Source organism: Camelina sativa, chromosome 1 (genome assembly GCF_000633955.1).
Source record: "Camelina sativa cultivar DH55 chromosome 1, Cs, whole genome shotgun sequence".
In the NCBI taxonomy this organism is placed as follows: domain Eukaryota; kingdom Viridiplantae; phylum Streptophyta; class Magnoliopsida; order Brassicales; family Brassicaceae; genus Camelina; species Camelina sativa.
This window is the reverse complement of record NC_025685.1, coordinates 49,618-62,066: the sequence shown is the minus strand read 5'-3', so window position 1 is coordinate 62,066 and position 12,449 is coordinate 49,618.

Below are 12,449 nucleotides of genomic sequence, written 5' to 3'. Positions count from 1 at the left end.
GAATAACTAAGCATTAACATATTTTATGTCGATAATATATCATAGTTAATTAACCCTTTTAGCACCAGATCAACACACAGATTGTGTAAGTGTTTTATTACATGACTAATATTAAACAAATGCAACTTTGTAAGTATTCATATGTAGGCAAGGGCGGACGTACATTACAGTAAACCGGAGCACTTGCCACGGTTAAATTTTTCAGATTAATGTTATTTTACATGAGTTTTAAGTATACCCCTGCTAAAATATTTTTTATTGCTCCCATTACCCTATTTTCTTTTTAAATATACTTTTTGTGTTGTATATAATATTAAAATATCCTACAAATACAATACAAAAACTTAATTTTATTTATATTTCCTATGTTAACAAGCCCATATCTATATATAATAGCAAATCCACTTTTTTGTGTCAACTTTTAATCCAACGGATGAGATTAGTTACAGTTTTAATCCAACGGTTTAAAATTATTAATCATGTCTTTTCGTCGCACCCCCATCTTTCAAAAATCACACCTCTTAGTCTTTGCATCTCTTTGTTGTACCTCATGGTTTCAAAAATCACATCCATTAATTTTTACACCTTTTAAATCACACCTCTTTAGTCTTTGCATCTCTTTGTTGTACCTCCTGGTTTCAAAAATCACATCCATTAATTATTACACCTTTTAAATCACACCTCTTAGTCTTTGCATCTCTTTGTTGTACCTTCTGGTTTCAAAAATCACATCCATTAATTTTTACACCTTTTAATTTCACACCTCTATGTGTTACACCTCTTTGTTGTACCTCCATGTTTCACATCTATTAATTTTTACACATTTACATTTCACACCTCTATGTCTTACACCTCTTTGTTTATTATATATAAACTTTTCTTGACTACATAAACAAGTTTCGAACAATTGTTTTCTGAGTACTAAAGAATTGTATTATTGAAGTGTTTTTTAACTTTCAAGCATCAATCTCTAATTCAAGGTAATTTAATATTTTTGCTGCGAATGACCTGTAGTGTTTCTCGGTTAGATTATTATTACTGTTAGTCGACACTATTAAGTTCATACATTAATCTTAGTTTTGTTAACTTTTAGTCTCTTCAAAATTTTTAGCCTTTCCGGTTATCATGTTTTTGCATGGCTAATGTTATTAAGTACGTGTGCCATATTTTTTGCATGGCTAATGTTTTTGATTCTCAATGTGCAGATTTTATTTTTTGACTTTCTGGAAAAACCAAAACCAAGATACGAGAGGCATGATGATATGCAGTGATACTAGAGCTACAGATAAGCCAAAGTTTTTTAACAAACATGGTATAATTATAATTTTATATATGTTCTTATTTTAATCTATAGATAATAGCAAACCCACTTTTTTGTGTCAACTTTTAATCTAACGGATGAGATTAGCTACAGTTTTAATCCAACGGTTTAAAATTATTAATCGTGTCTTTTCGTCGCACCCCCATCTTTCAAAAATCACACCTCTTAGTCTTTGCATCTCTTTGTTGTACCTCCTGGTTTCAAAAATCACATCCATTAATTTTTACACCTTTTAAATCACACTTCTTAGTCTTTGCATCTCTTTGTTGTACCTCCTGGTTTCAAAAATCACATCCATTAATTTTTACACCTTTTAAATCACACCTCTTTAGTCTTTGCATCTCTTTGTTGTACCTCCTGGTTTCAAAAATCACATCTATTAATTTTTACACCTTTTAAATCACACCTCCTTAGTCTTTGCATCTCTTTGTTGTACCTCTTGGTTTCAAAAATCACATCCATTAATTTTTACACCTTTTAATTTCACACCTCTATGTGTTACACCTCTTTGTTGTACCTCCATGTTTCACATCTATTAATTTTTACACATTTACATTTCACACCTCTATGTCTTACACCTCTTTGTTTATTATATATAAAATTTTCTTGACTACATAAACAAGTTTCGAACAATTGTTTTCTGAGTACTAAAGAATTGTATTATTGAAGTGTTTTTTAACTTTCAAGCATCAATCTCTAATTCAAGGTAATTTAATATTTTTGCTGCGAATGACCTGTAGTGTTTCTCGGTTAGATTATTATTACTGTTAGTCGACACTATTAAGTTCATACATTAATCTTAGTTTTGTTAACTTTTAGTCTCTTCAAAAATTTTAGCCTTTCCGGTTTTCATGTTTTTGCATGGCTAATGTTATTAAGTACGTGTGCCATATTTTTTGCATGGCTAATGTTTTTGATTCTCAATGTGCAGATTTTATTTTTTGACTTTCTGGAAAAACCAAAACCAAGATACGAGAGGCATGATGATATGCAGTGATGCTAGAGCTACGGATAAGCCAAATTTTTTTAACAAACATGGTATAATTATAATTTTATATATGTTCTTATTTTAACCTATTTATTTTTTCTAACAAACATGGTATAAATGTTAATTTTTTTTTTTTTAGGATGTCCATTAGATGTTCATGATCCAGGTTAGTTTACATTTTTTGTAAATAAAGTTTTTAAAAATTTAAGTTGAATTATAATTTCTTATACTTTCTGGGTATCAAACATTTTGATAATATATAGAAATATTACAAATGAGCATGGAAATAGAGTGCCGAAGAAAAAGCCAGACATACTTGTGACAACACAAAATTAAATTCTAGAAAGCGTAAGCACGACCAAATGACAAGTCAAGTTAGAAAGAAAAGATCTACTAAAGGTAACTTATTTAGTCTTTGATGACTTTCTAATCTGTATATACAACTTTTTTAAAACATAATGTATAACAATCATTTTTAGAGTGATCTGGAATCTGCCAAAAAAAAATGCAAGAAATTTATAAAATTAGTGTTTAACCTAAAGAAGANTTTATTTTTTGACGTTCTGGAAAAACCAAAACCAAGATACGAGAGGCATGATGATATGCAGTGATGCTAGAGCTACGAATAAGCCAAATTTTTTTAACAAACATGGTATAATTATAATTTTATATATGTTCTTATTTTAACCTATTTATTTTTTCTAACAAACATGGTATAAATGTTTTAAAAAAAAATTGTTTGTAGGATGTCCATTAGATGTTCATGATCCAGGTTAGTTTACATTTTTTGTAAATAAATTTTTTAAAACTTTTAGTTGAATTATAATTTCTTATACTTTCTGGGTATCAAACATTTTGATAATATATAGAAATATTACAAATGAGCATGGAAATAGAGTGCCGAAGAAAAAGCCAGACATACTTGTGACAACACAAAATTAAATTCTAGAAAGCGTAAGCACGACCAAATGACAAGTCAAGTTAGAAAGAAAAGATCTACTAAAGGTAACTTATTTAGTCTTTGATGACTTTCTAATCTGTATATACAACTTTTTTAAAACATAATGTATAACAATCATTTTTAGAGTGATCTGGAATCTGCCAAAAAAAAATGCAAGAAATTTATAAAATTAGTGTTTAACCTAAAGAAGAGAACATCAAAAGGTGAGATATTATTATCACCTGTTTCACCACATCGACTTCGTTTTCGCTGTGTTTATTGAAAAACATGATGGTACCGATTCATAAACATAAGTGGGAAATCAAATAGAGGGAGATGCAGCCTGGAAGGAGAGCAGCCGACACGGTGGAATGGGATGGATTGGGAGAGACCAACATAAAATCCTCTGTTCTATATTTAATTAATTTTCTGAACTTTTGTAGTTTAATTGAATTGCTTTGATTGAATAGTTGATGAGTGTACAAGTTTTGTCTATATGCATTCTTAGTCTGTTACGTCTTGATTTTTTTTCTTTTCCAAAGAGGAATATGTGATTTGAAGCAAATATTACAAATCCATGTATCAAATGTGTTAGTAGGAAATAAGGCAATCAAGATTAACCCATTAAAATGGAGGAAAGAGGGGGGTCTTTTGAGGAAAAACGTGAGACCAACATGCATGTAGCTGTGGAAAGCATTATAGCCAAATATATATCTCTAAAAGTTGTAGCTGAAGAATGTGAGTTACTTTATACTAACCAATTAGGTTTGATTGGTCGGTCATATAAAACTTGGTTTTGTACATATCTAAAAGTGAGAGAAAAAAACATCCACAAGCATAAGTGAAATTTTATATATGGTTAAAAGTAATGTTCATAGTAAATCATTTGTATACAAACTCCACTTGCTTATAGCATCGGAATATTGATTGTGATTTGTGAATCAGTAATCTATGGAAAGAGAAATCGCGTATCAAAGTGAAGGGGAAACGAAACTCAATCCAGCCATCTACTCCGATCCCAATCTTCGACCTTCCTTCGACAAGTGGCATTTAGTATTTTCTCGATACAGTAAATAAACCAAGAGATAAGCAGCCTCGTATGTATTTCGATTGATAATGATCAACAACAAAGACAATTTCTAATAGCGAATTAAGAAAGGATACCAATATATAGCACCATATGGTCGGAGACAAACATAAATGAAATTTTATATATGGTTAAAAGTATTGTTCATAGTAAATCAAGCTCTAAAAAAGGCTCACTTTTGTGTGTGACAACATAAAATATAATAACATTGAAATGAATTTTTGGCTTTTTAATCAGCAGAAAGCAATAGCAAGAAGTGAAAATAATCAAATTGATTGAGAAAAGAAAGAATTTAGGATGAATTACAAATGTTAAATTTCAATTTAGGATTTCACTTCCCCGTGCGGCAACGCACGGGTCGCTTTCCTAGTTCTATTAATAAAACAAAATTTTGTTACTTATATTAACTTGAAACTAATCAAATATTTTTAACTGATATAATTTTATTAAAAAAAATAATAAATAATAATTTAATATTATTGCCTCAGATAAAATAATTTTCTGGATCCGCCTATCTACGTGTCGAACAAACATGTGTTCGTTAAGTGCGACTTTACGTACCACATACAGATTAGGATCAGGCACGAGAAAGATTACGTTAGTATGTATTCAGGACCTTTACTGGATTTCAATTTCGTAATGAAGATCTTAATAAATAAACACATATATATATATATATACCTTACATTTTCATTTTTCAATATATATAATATGCATTAATTATGCTAGTTACGTTGGCATATGTCAAATTATAACAAAATGTTCAGAAAACGTAATAAATCGATCAAGAGTTTTCACAACTAAAAAAAAATCATATAGCTACTATGGAGTCACGAAATTCATTTGTGACAATTTCGTGACTAAATACAGTCACAAACCAAATTTATGACAAAATCGTGGCTATATAAAATCACAAACATATCACATGACTTAATCGTAGCTATAGAAAGTCACGAAATTATGTCATGATTTAATCATAGCTTATTAGCTATGAAAAGGTATCAAAATTCAGTGATTATTTAATAAAAAATTATAAACATATCCAAAATTTAAACACAACTCTAAAATCCTAAATCTAAACAAAAATCTAATTACTAAAGTATATCCATAAACTAAAATTTTAAGTCATTATATTCACATGAAACTAATATTTGAAACCATTTACATATATCCTTTACATAAAATTATTTTTTAAAAAGCTAGATATTTAAAATCTTATCAATTTTTTAACCCCAAACCAAAATTTAATCATTATAATAAATTGAATTTATATAAAAATTACGTTTTTCAAATTTAATCAATTGTTTCATAACTGATAACTGTAAACATAAATCATTAATAAATATATTGAACAAAGAAAAAGAAAATTAGATATAAAAAACATAAAGGTTGCAACAAAAGATACTAGCCTCGCATTGGCTGTTCCACAAAAATGAGGATCACTACATAGTTGATCATCCACCGTTAATAACACTGAATCTAACGGACACAAAACCTTTATTTGTTTGCGTTTCTTGAGTAAATGAAAATTATTCTCTCATCTTCTTTATTCTTCTATTACGCTGGTTTTTCCTTGTTCTTCTATCCTTTCTTTGTTTCATTTTCTTCCAGATGTCGCTGTTCGAACCTCCACCACCGCTTTTTTTAGCCACCGTTCACCACCACCACATAGTGAGAAGTTTAGCGGCGTCGTGATGGAGTCCGATCCAAGTTCCGCTTGCTGCAATTTCTTTAACGACAATGGTGAAACCATCACCATCTAGCCACCACCATTTTTGAAAGGAAGAACAAGAAATCCTCACCCTCCAGCCACCACCACCTTAGAAAGAAAAACAAGAAAGCTTCACGTCCTAGATCTATTGCCCAGCAAAACCCTCACCCTCCAGCCACCACCAGATCTGATGCCACAAAATCATCGGAGAGACTTGAGGGAAGAAGCGGCGTTGAGATATTTTTTATTTAATTATTTTTTTAGTTAAAATCGTTTTTGTAAATAAATTGTTTTATTTTATAAATAAATCATTATTAGATTTTTAAGAAATAATTATCGTTTTTTGTTTTGTTTTTTTTTTTTTTTTTTTTTTTTTNTTTTTTTTTATTAAAATTATATAACAAAGTCACGAATATTTCTGTGATAAAACCGTGATAAATCAGCTACGAAATACGCGTGATAAAACCTTGGCTAGGTAGCTACGAACAAGCAGCGAAAAAAATTGGCCACGACGCTATGGCAACGATTTTTTTTTGTGACCAATCGTGTGACTATTTTCTCATATAGCCACGAATGTTTTACCTCAGCCACTAAAATTTTAGTGGCTATACATATTTTTTTTACTAGTGTTTTTTGTTTGTGTGTAAAAAATCGATCAAGAGTTGGTTGCATGAAGATTAGAAATAACAAATAATTTGATGCAAAAATTAACGAAAAAAGAACCGTGCAGAGGTGTCGCTATCTTATTTCGTTGATGATATGAAAGGAAAAAACATTGATGGATTGATGTTTTTTTGTAGCTGAGAATGAGAATATTTGCATTATTCTGTCGTCATTGGCAACTTACAAACTTCGCTTAGAAAAGTTTCATATTTTTTTGATTTTTTCCCATGTAGAAGACACTAGACAGTGTTATCTGTTCCTTTTCTCCTTTGTAGACCAAAATGATTTCCATCTCACTAAACCACCATAGCGTGGGGTACACAGGACACTACATATATAGTGCAGGTATAATCTAAATTATTTGTCGACCCAGAATAAAAATAGAAATAGAAAAATCAAACTGCATTTATTGAAGATTACGCTCCTAGTTGAAAAATCAAACTGCATTTATTAAAGGTATTTTCAACTTGGAGATGACCTTCTCTTGCCTACATACTATGTACAATGTTACTTATGTTACATGCAAGCAGGGCGGATCCAAAGAGGGGGGCACGTTCCCCATGCTAATTAAAAAAAAATTATCTATTATTTATTATAATTTATTATATCAAAATATCAAATGACTATTTGTGTCCTAGTAGATGTTAGGAATGATGTGTTTCATATTTCTCATATCATTTGTTCTTTATTTATTATGTCACGTTTTATCTTTTTATTTTGTATGCACAATTTTTTTTTTCTTGTTTTTTACATTTTTAATTAGTTGTTAATTACATTTTTCTTTCTTTTTTATTTATATTTCCAAAATACACTAATTAATTTCGTTATTTGTTTATGTACTTTCTAAAATATTAATAAATACATCTAGTAAATTCAGTATATCAAGTTTCTATTCAATTTGTATTTCAAAAATGTAAAAATCAATGATAATGATATTCCTCATAAAAAATTGAATTTTTAAAGTTTTTCACAAACTTAAATTTTAAAAATATGAAAAAAAGATATAACTATTATATAAAAAAAAATATATGTGTCCGATGTTAATTTTAGTTCTGGATCGGCCACCCTATGCATGTATTACTAGTTTAGTTTGTAGACAACATGGCCGGTATATTAATGTAATCGTATAATTTTATTAAATAGATGATCTACTATCTACTAAGTTACTAAGAATTATATGTATTTTGTGGACAGAATATGTGTAAGATATATATATATATATATATATATATATGTCAACGACTACATCATAAATTCATTATTGTTTTCCTGGTACAGTAGTTGGTAATCATGTTGTCTACAAACTAGTGATGAATCTTTTTCTCGAATGTTTATATTCATATTTACTTAACAAACGAGTGTATGTTTAATAGCTCATGCAAGTCACGGTTAAGCAAACGTAAGCACGTGTTATTCTCAGGTTCTTAACGTACAGTGCAACCTTTGATAACTGTTAATTATATTATCAAAAGAAATTTGAGATTTACAAGAATTTAAATAGGTAATTACAGCCCAAAAAAAATAAAAAACCGTAAATTACAGAAGAAATAAGTTTCCGATAGGAAATGTTTAATTACAATAATCAAATATCCTCAATAAAGGTGTGCTAGCCATTTGAGTAGTAGTCATTTACCTTATTTGTTATATTGATGAGCTAAGAGGATGTCTCGGATTGTTCTGTCAAGAAGTCTGAATAGTGAGTCAGGTGGACCACCATAAGATCGAGAGTTGCATTCCTTCCAGAGAAGATAGATTGTGGCCTGGGAAACCATTTTCTTGAGCGTGGAGGGTAATCCTGCCGAGTTACCTAGGAGCCAACTAATCAAGGTTTGCCAAGATGCAAATATGAGGTTTGGGAGACCAAGTCTAGAGAAAACTAGGCCTTACATATGTTGAGCATATGCACAATGCAGGAACAAATGCTCCCTATTCTCGAGTCCAGCAGAGCACAGAAGACAGTTTGTATCTGTATCCCTTCCCCATTTTGCAGTTCTTGCTTTGACCGGAAGTCTGTTGAGATTGGCCACCCAGAACGTGAAGGAGTGCTTGGGTATGCCTTTCTTAAATCAGATAGCTTTATACCACTCTTTTATCTCTGCTGAAGGACGCAACAAATTCCAAGTTATTTTTGTGCTGAAAAACTCTTTTCTGTCACCTTCGGGCCCCCAGGTGTAAGAATCAGGACCTGCAGACTCCACCGGGGTATTTAGCTGTAGGAGATAGTACCAGATTGATTGGAGAAGAGGGTTTCTGGTTCTAGAAGATGAAAGCCTCCATCCTTGAGGACCAGTTCCCTGGATGACAGTCGCATCCTTGGGAATGCCCATAAGGCGAGGACCGTCTTGACCAATGAGATCGATCAATGGTCCTGCCTGATTCCAATTATCAAACCAGTAGCTTGCCATTTTTCCGTCACCTATATTGCATCCCATGAGAGTCTTTACCAGAAGTTTCAGGGCGAGAAGAAATTTCCACATCTAGGAAGCCCTGGAACTATCCTCAGCTGACCAGTAGTTGTTAGCTTTGAGCATATGCTATCTCATCCAAGCCACCTAAAGGGATCCACTATTCGTGAAAAGAAGCCACACCAACCTCGAATTGAGTGTCTTATTCCAGATAGAGAAGTTTCTTAGGCCAAGACCACCTTCATTTTTAGGAAGACAAATATTCTTCCATGAGACCTTTGCATTTGCGCGTTTTTCCAGACTCCCTGACCAAAGGAAAGCATTGCACATGGATTCTATGAGGCGAAGACAGCCTTTAGAGAGGGCAAAGGCAGAGGACCAGAAGTTGACAGAGCTGTAAATCACCGTAGAGATGAGAGGAGATGACCCGCAAAAGAGAGAACCTTAATGGACAAGGAGGAGAACCGAGCTTTGATATTGTCCAGAAGTGGAGAGTAATCAGCTTTCCTGGGCTTACGATGGAGGAGAGGAAGTCCTAGGTATCGGACAGGGAATGACCCATACTCGAAGCCGTGGAGTGACAATTGGTCGCGAAGCTGGTCTGAGACTCCAGCTACAAAAAGAGTGGACTTGTCCCTATTCATACTCAGTCCCGAGAGATCCTTGAATTCATCCAAGAGAGTAGCAATTGCATGCAGAAAGGAGTTACTTCCATCAAAGAAAATCATTAAGTCATCCGCAAAAGCCAGGTGCGAGATGATAGGATTCCTTCCCAGAGGTGATAACCTATGGAGCCAGTGTCAAAACATTGGGTAAGAAGGTTGGATAGACCTTCCATGGCGATTACAAAGAGGGTAGGGGAGAGAGGATCTCCCTGTCTAAGTACCCTTCCTCCCTTGAAATAGCCGCAGAGCTCTCCATTGATGTTGATGGAGAAAGATGTGGTAGTAACACACTGCTTCACCCAGTTAATGAAACGGGGAGGAAATTGAGCAATCTCCAGGATCTTCAGAACGAAGTCCCATTTCACACAATCAAAGGCCTTCCTCAAATCTACCTTTAACAGCGCCCTTGACATGACATTATTCCTGCCAAAACCTTGCACCATTTCTGAGGCGAGCAAGACGTTCTCCACTATTAGTCGACCTTTAACAAAGGCAGACTGAGAGTTAGAGATCATCAGGGGGAGGATATCCTCCATTCGACGAGCTAAGATTTTGGAAATGACCTTGTAAAGGACATTACAACACGAGATGGGCATTGACTTGTTTGAGACGGTTACCAGTTCGAAAGAATTCCTTGACTACCGCTATAAGGTCGTTCCCGATGATGTCCCAAGAAGCTTTGCAGAACTCTCCAGTAAAACCGTCTGGTCCCGGAGTTTTATTTGTTGGCATGGAGAAGAATTCTCTCTTTATTTCTGCATCCATGATGTCAGCAACTAGGGACCTCTGGAAGTTTTCCTCCAGTCTGAAAGGGATGAGATCCCTGATTCGCTCAATTTCAGGATTGGAAAGTTGAATAGGGTGCCCTCCAATCAGGTCCTGGTAGTAGGACACACAATGGGTTTTCACCTCCTCAGGACTAGTTAACCTCTGACCTTGATCATTGATGAGATAATGTATTTGGGTATGTGCTATGCGGGTCGCCATAACCCTGTGGAAAAAAGCAGTATTAAGATCCCCACACTCAAACCACTTAATTCTGGATCTCTGATAAATGAATTTTTCCTCAGCGAGGGCAAGAGTCATCCATTTCTGGTGAGCCTATTTCTCCTGAGCTGCTGAGATTCTTGAGGGGTCACTCAGCAACAAAGCTTGACATTGGTGAAGAAAATCCTGAGCTTCTCTTGTACGGTTCTCCAACCCCGAGTACTTTTCCTTGTTTAAGTCACGAAAAATTCCTTTAAGCTCTTTTAGCTTCCTGACCAGTGTGAACTGTGCAGTGCCATTGAAGTCTGCATTATGCCAGTAGTTGAGGAGTCGAGGGATGAAATCTTCATCTTGGAGGAGGAAATGGGAAATCATAAAGTGACTTCGACACTGTTGTCGATTTCCTAAGTCCACGACATCAGGAGAGTGATCAGAGAAATCAGGTTCCGCAAACAATGAGAAGGATAAAGGATATTTGACCATCCATTCATCATTGATCAGGATTCTATCCAGCTTTTTGGCAATCGGATTAAGCTCCTGATTGTTCCACCAAGTGAAATGATTCCCCTTAAGGTAAGGTCCATAAGATTGGCATAAGAAAGGCAATCTCTGAATTCCTCCATCCTTTTCTTTATATGGGTGCCTCCAGAAGAGTGTTCAGCAGGATTTAGGGTTTAATTGAAATCTCCCATAACCACCCAAGGCCGAGAGTACACAGAAGAATCTCAAGACAGATTACACAATTCCTCCCACAGTAATTGTCTCCAATTCCTGCAATTGACAGCATACACAAAAGACACAACAATCTCACTATCCTCCTTTGGTAAGTGGATGATACAAGTTACCATCTGCTTAGACTTCGAATGAATAGTAATCTTCACTGACGGATGCCAGATAATCCATATCCTTCCAATACGCAAAAGTAGACTGCACATATTTCAGAGATTTGTGTTGTTTGACAGGAGTCTCTATAAGGCTGCCAAAAACCGGTTTATGCTGCCGTAGCCATATCCTGAAGCTTCTCCGCTTTACACTATGATTAAAACCTCTAACGTTCCAACAAAAAATGTCTACATTTACCATTAATGAGAAGATTTGGTTAGTGTCCCCTTCCCTGAGGAAGTCTGCTCAAAATGCCTCTCTTTTCTTCGTTTCTTCTTAGATAGAACCTTCATAAATTCCGCATTATCGTCTGGATTATCATCTTCTTCGGATGGGGGGTCGGAAGAAGAGAATTCCTCTGGAGAGCCGTTTTCTGAAGAGGAGGAAGACGAGGATTGGACGCGCTTGGAAGAGGATTTAGTCTTCCCTTTTTTTCGAGGATTAGAAGCAGTATTGAGGCCAATGTCCAGTTCCAGGGTTCCTACCTGATGAGGGTTACCTGAGAAAGTTTTCTCTAGAGCTAGAGAGTTTCTTTTTGATTGCTCCTTACGTCTTCTCTGAGGGTTTTTCCTTTTTTGCACCACTGGATCAGCAGGTAAAGGTTTTGAGACGCTCTTGCCACGAGTGCAGTCCTCCCTAGAGTGAGTGGTTGACTTACAGAAATTACAGAGAATCGGAGCCGTGGGGCATCACTTGATGGAGTGACCTACTCCTTGACAGTGAGCACATATAGGAGGAAGCCACGGACTGAAGACCTCTATTCTGTAAATTTCAACTGATTCAAACTGAGCATTAACTGC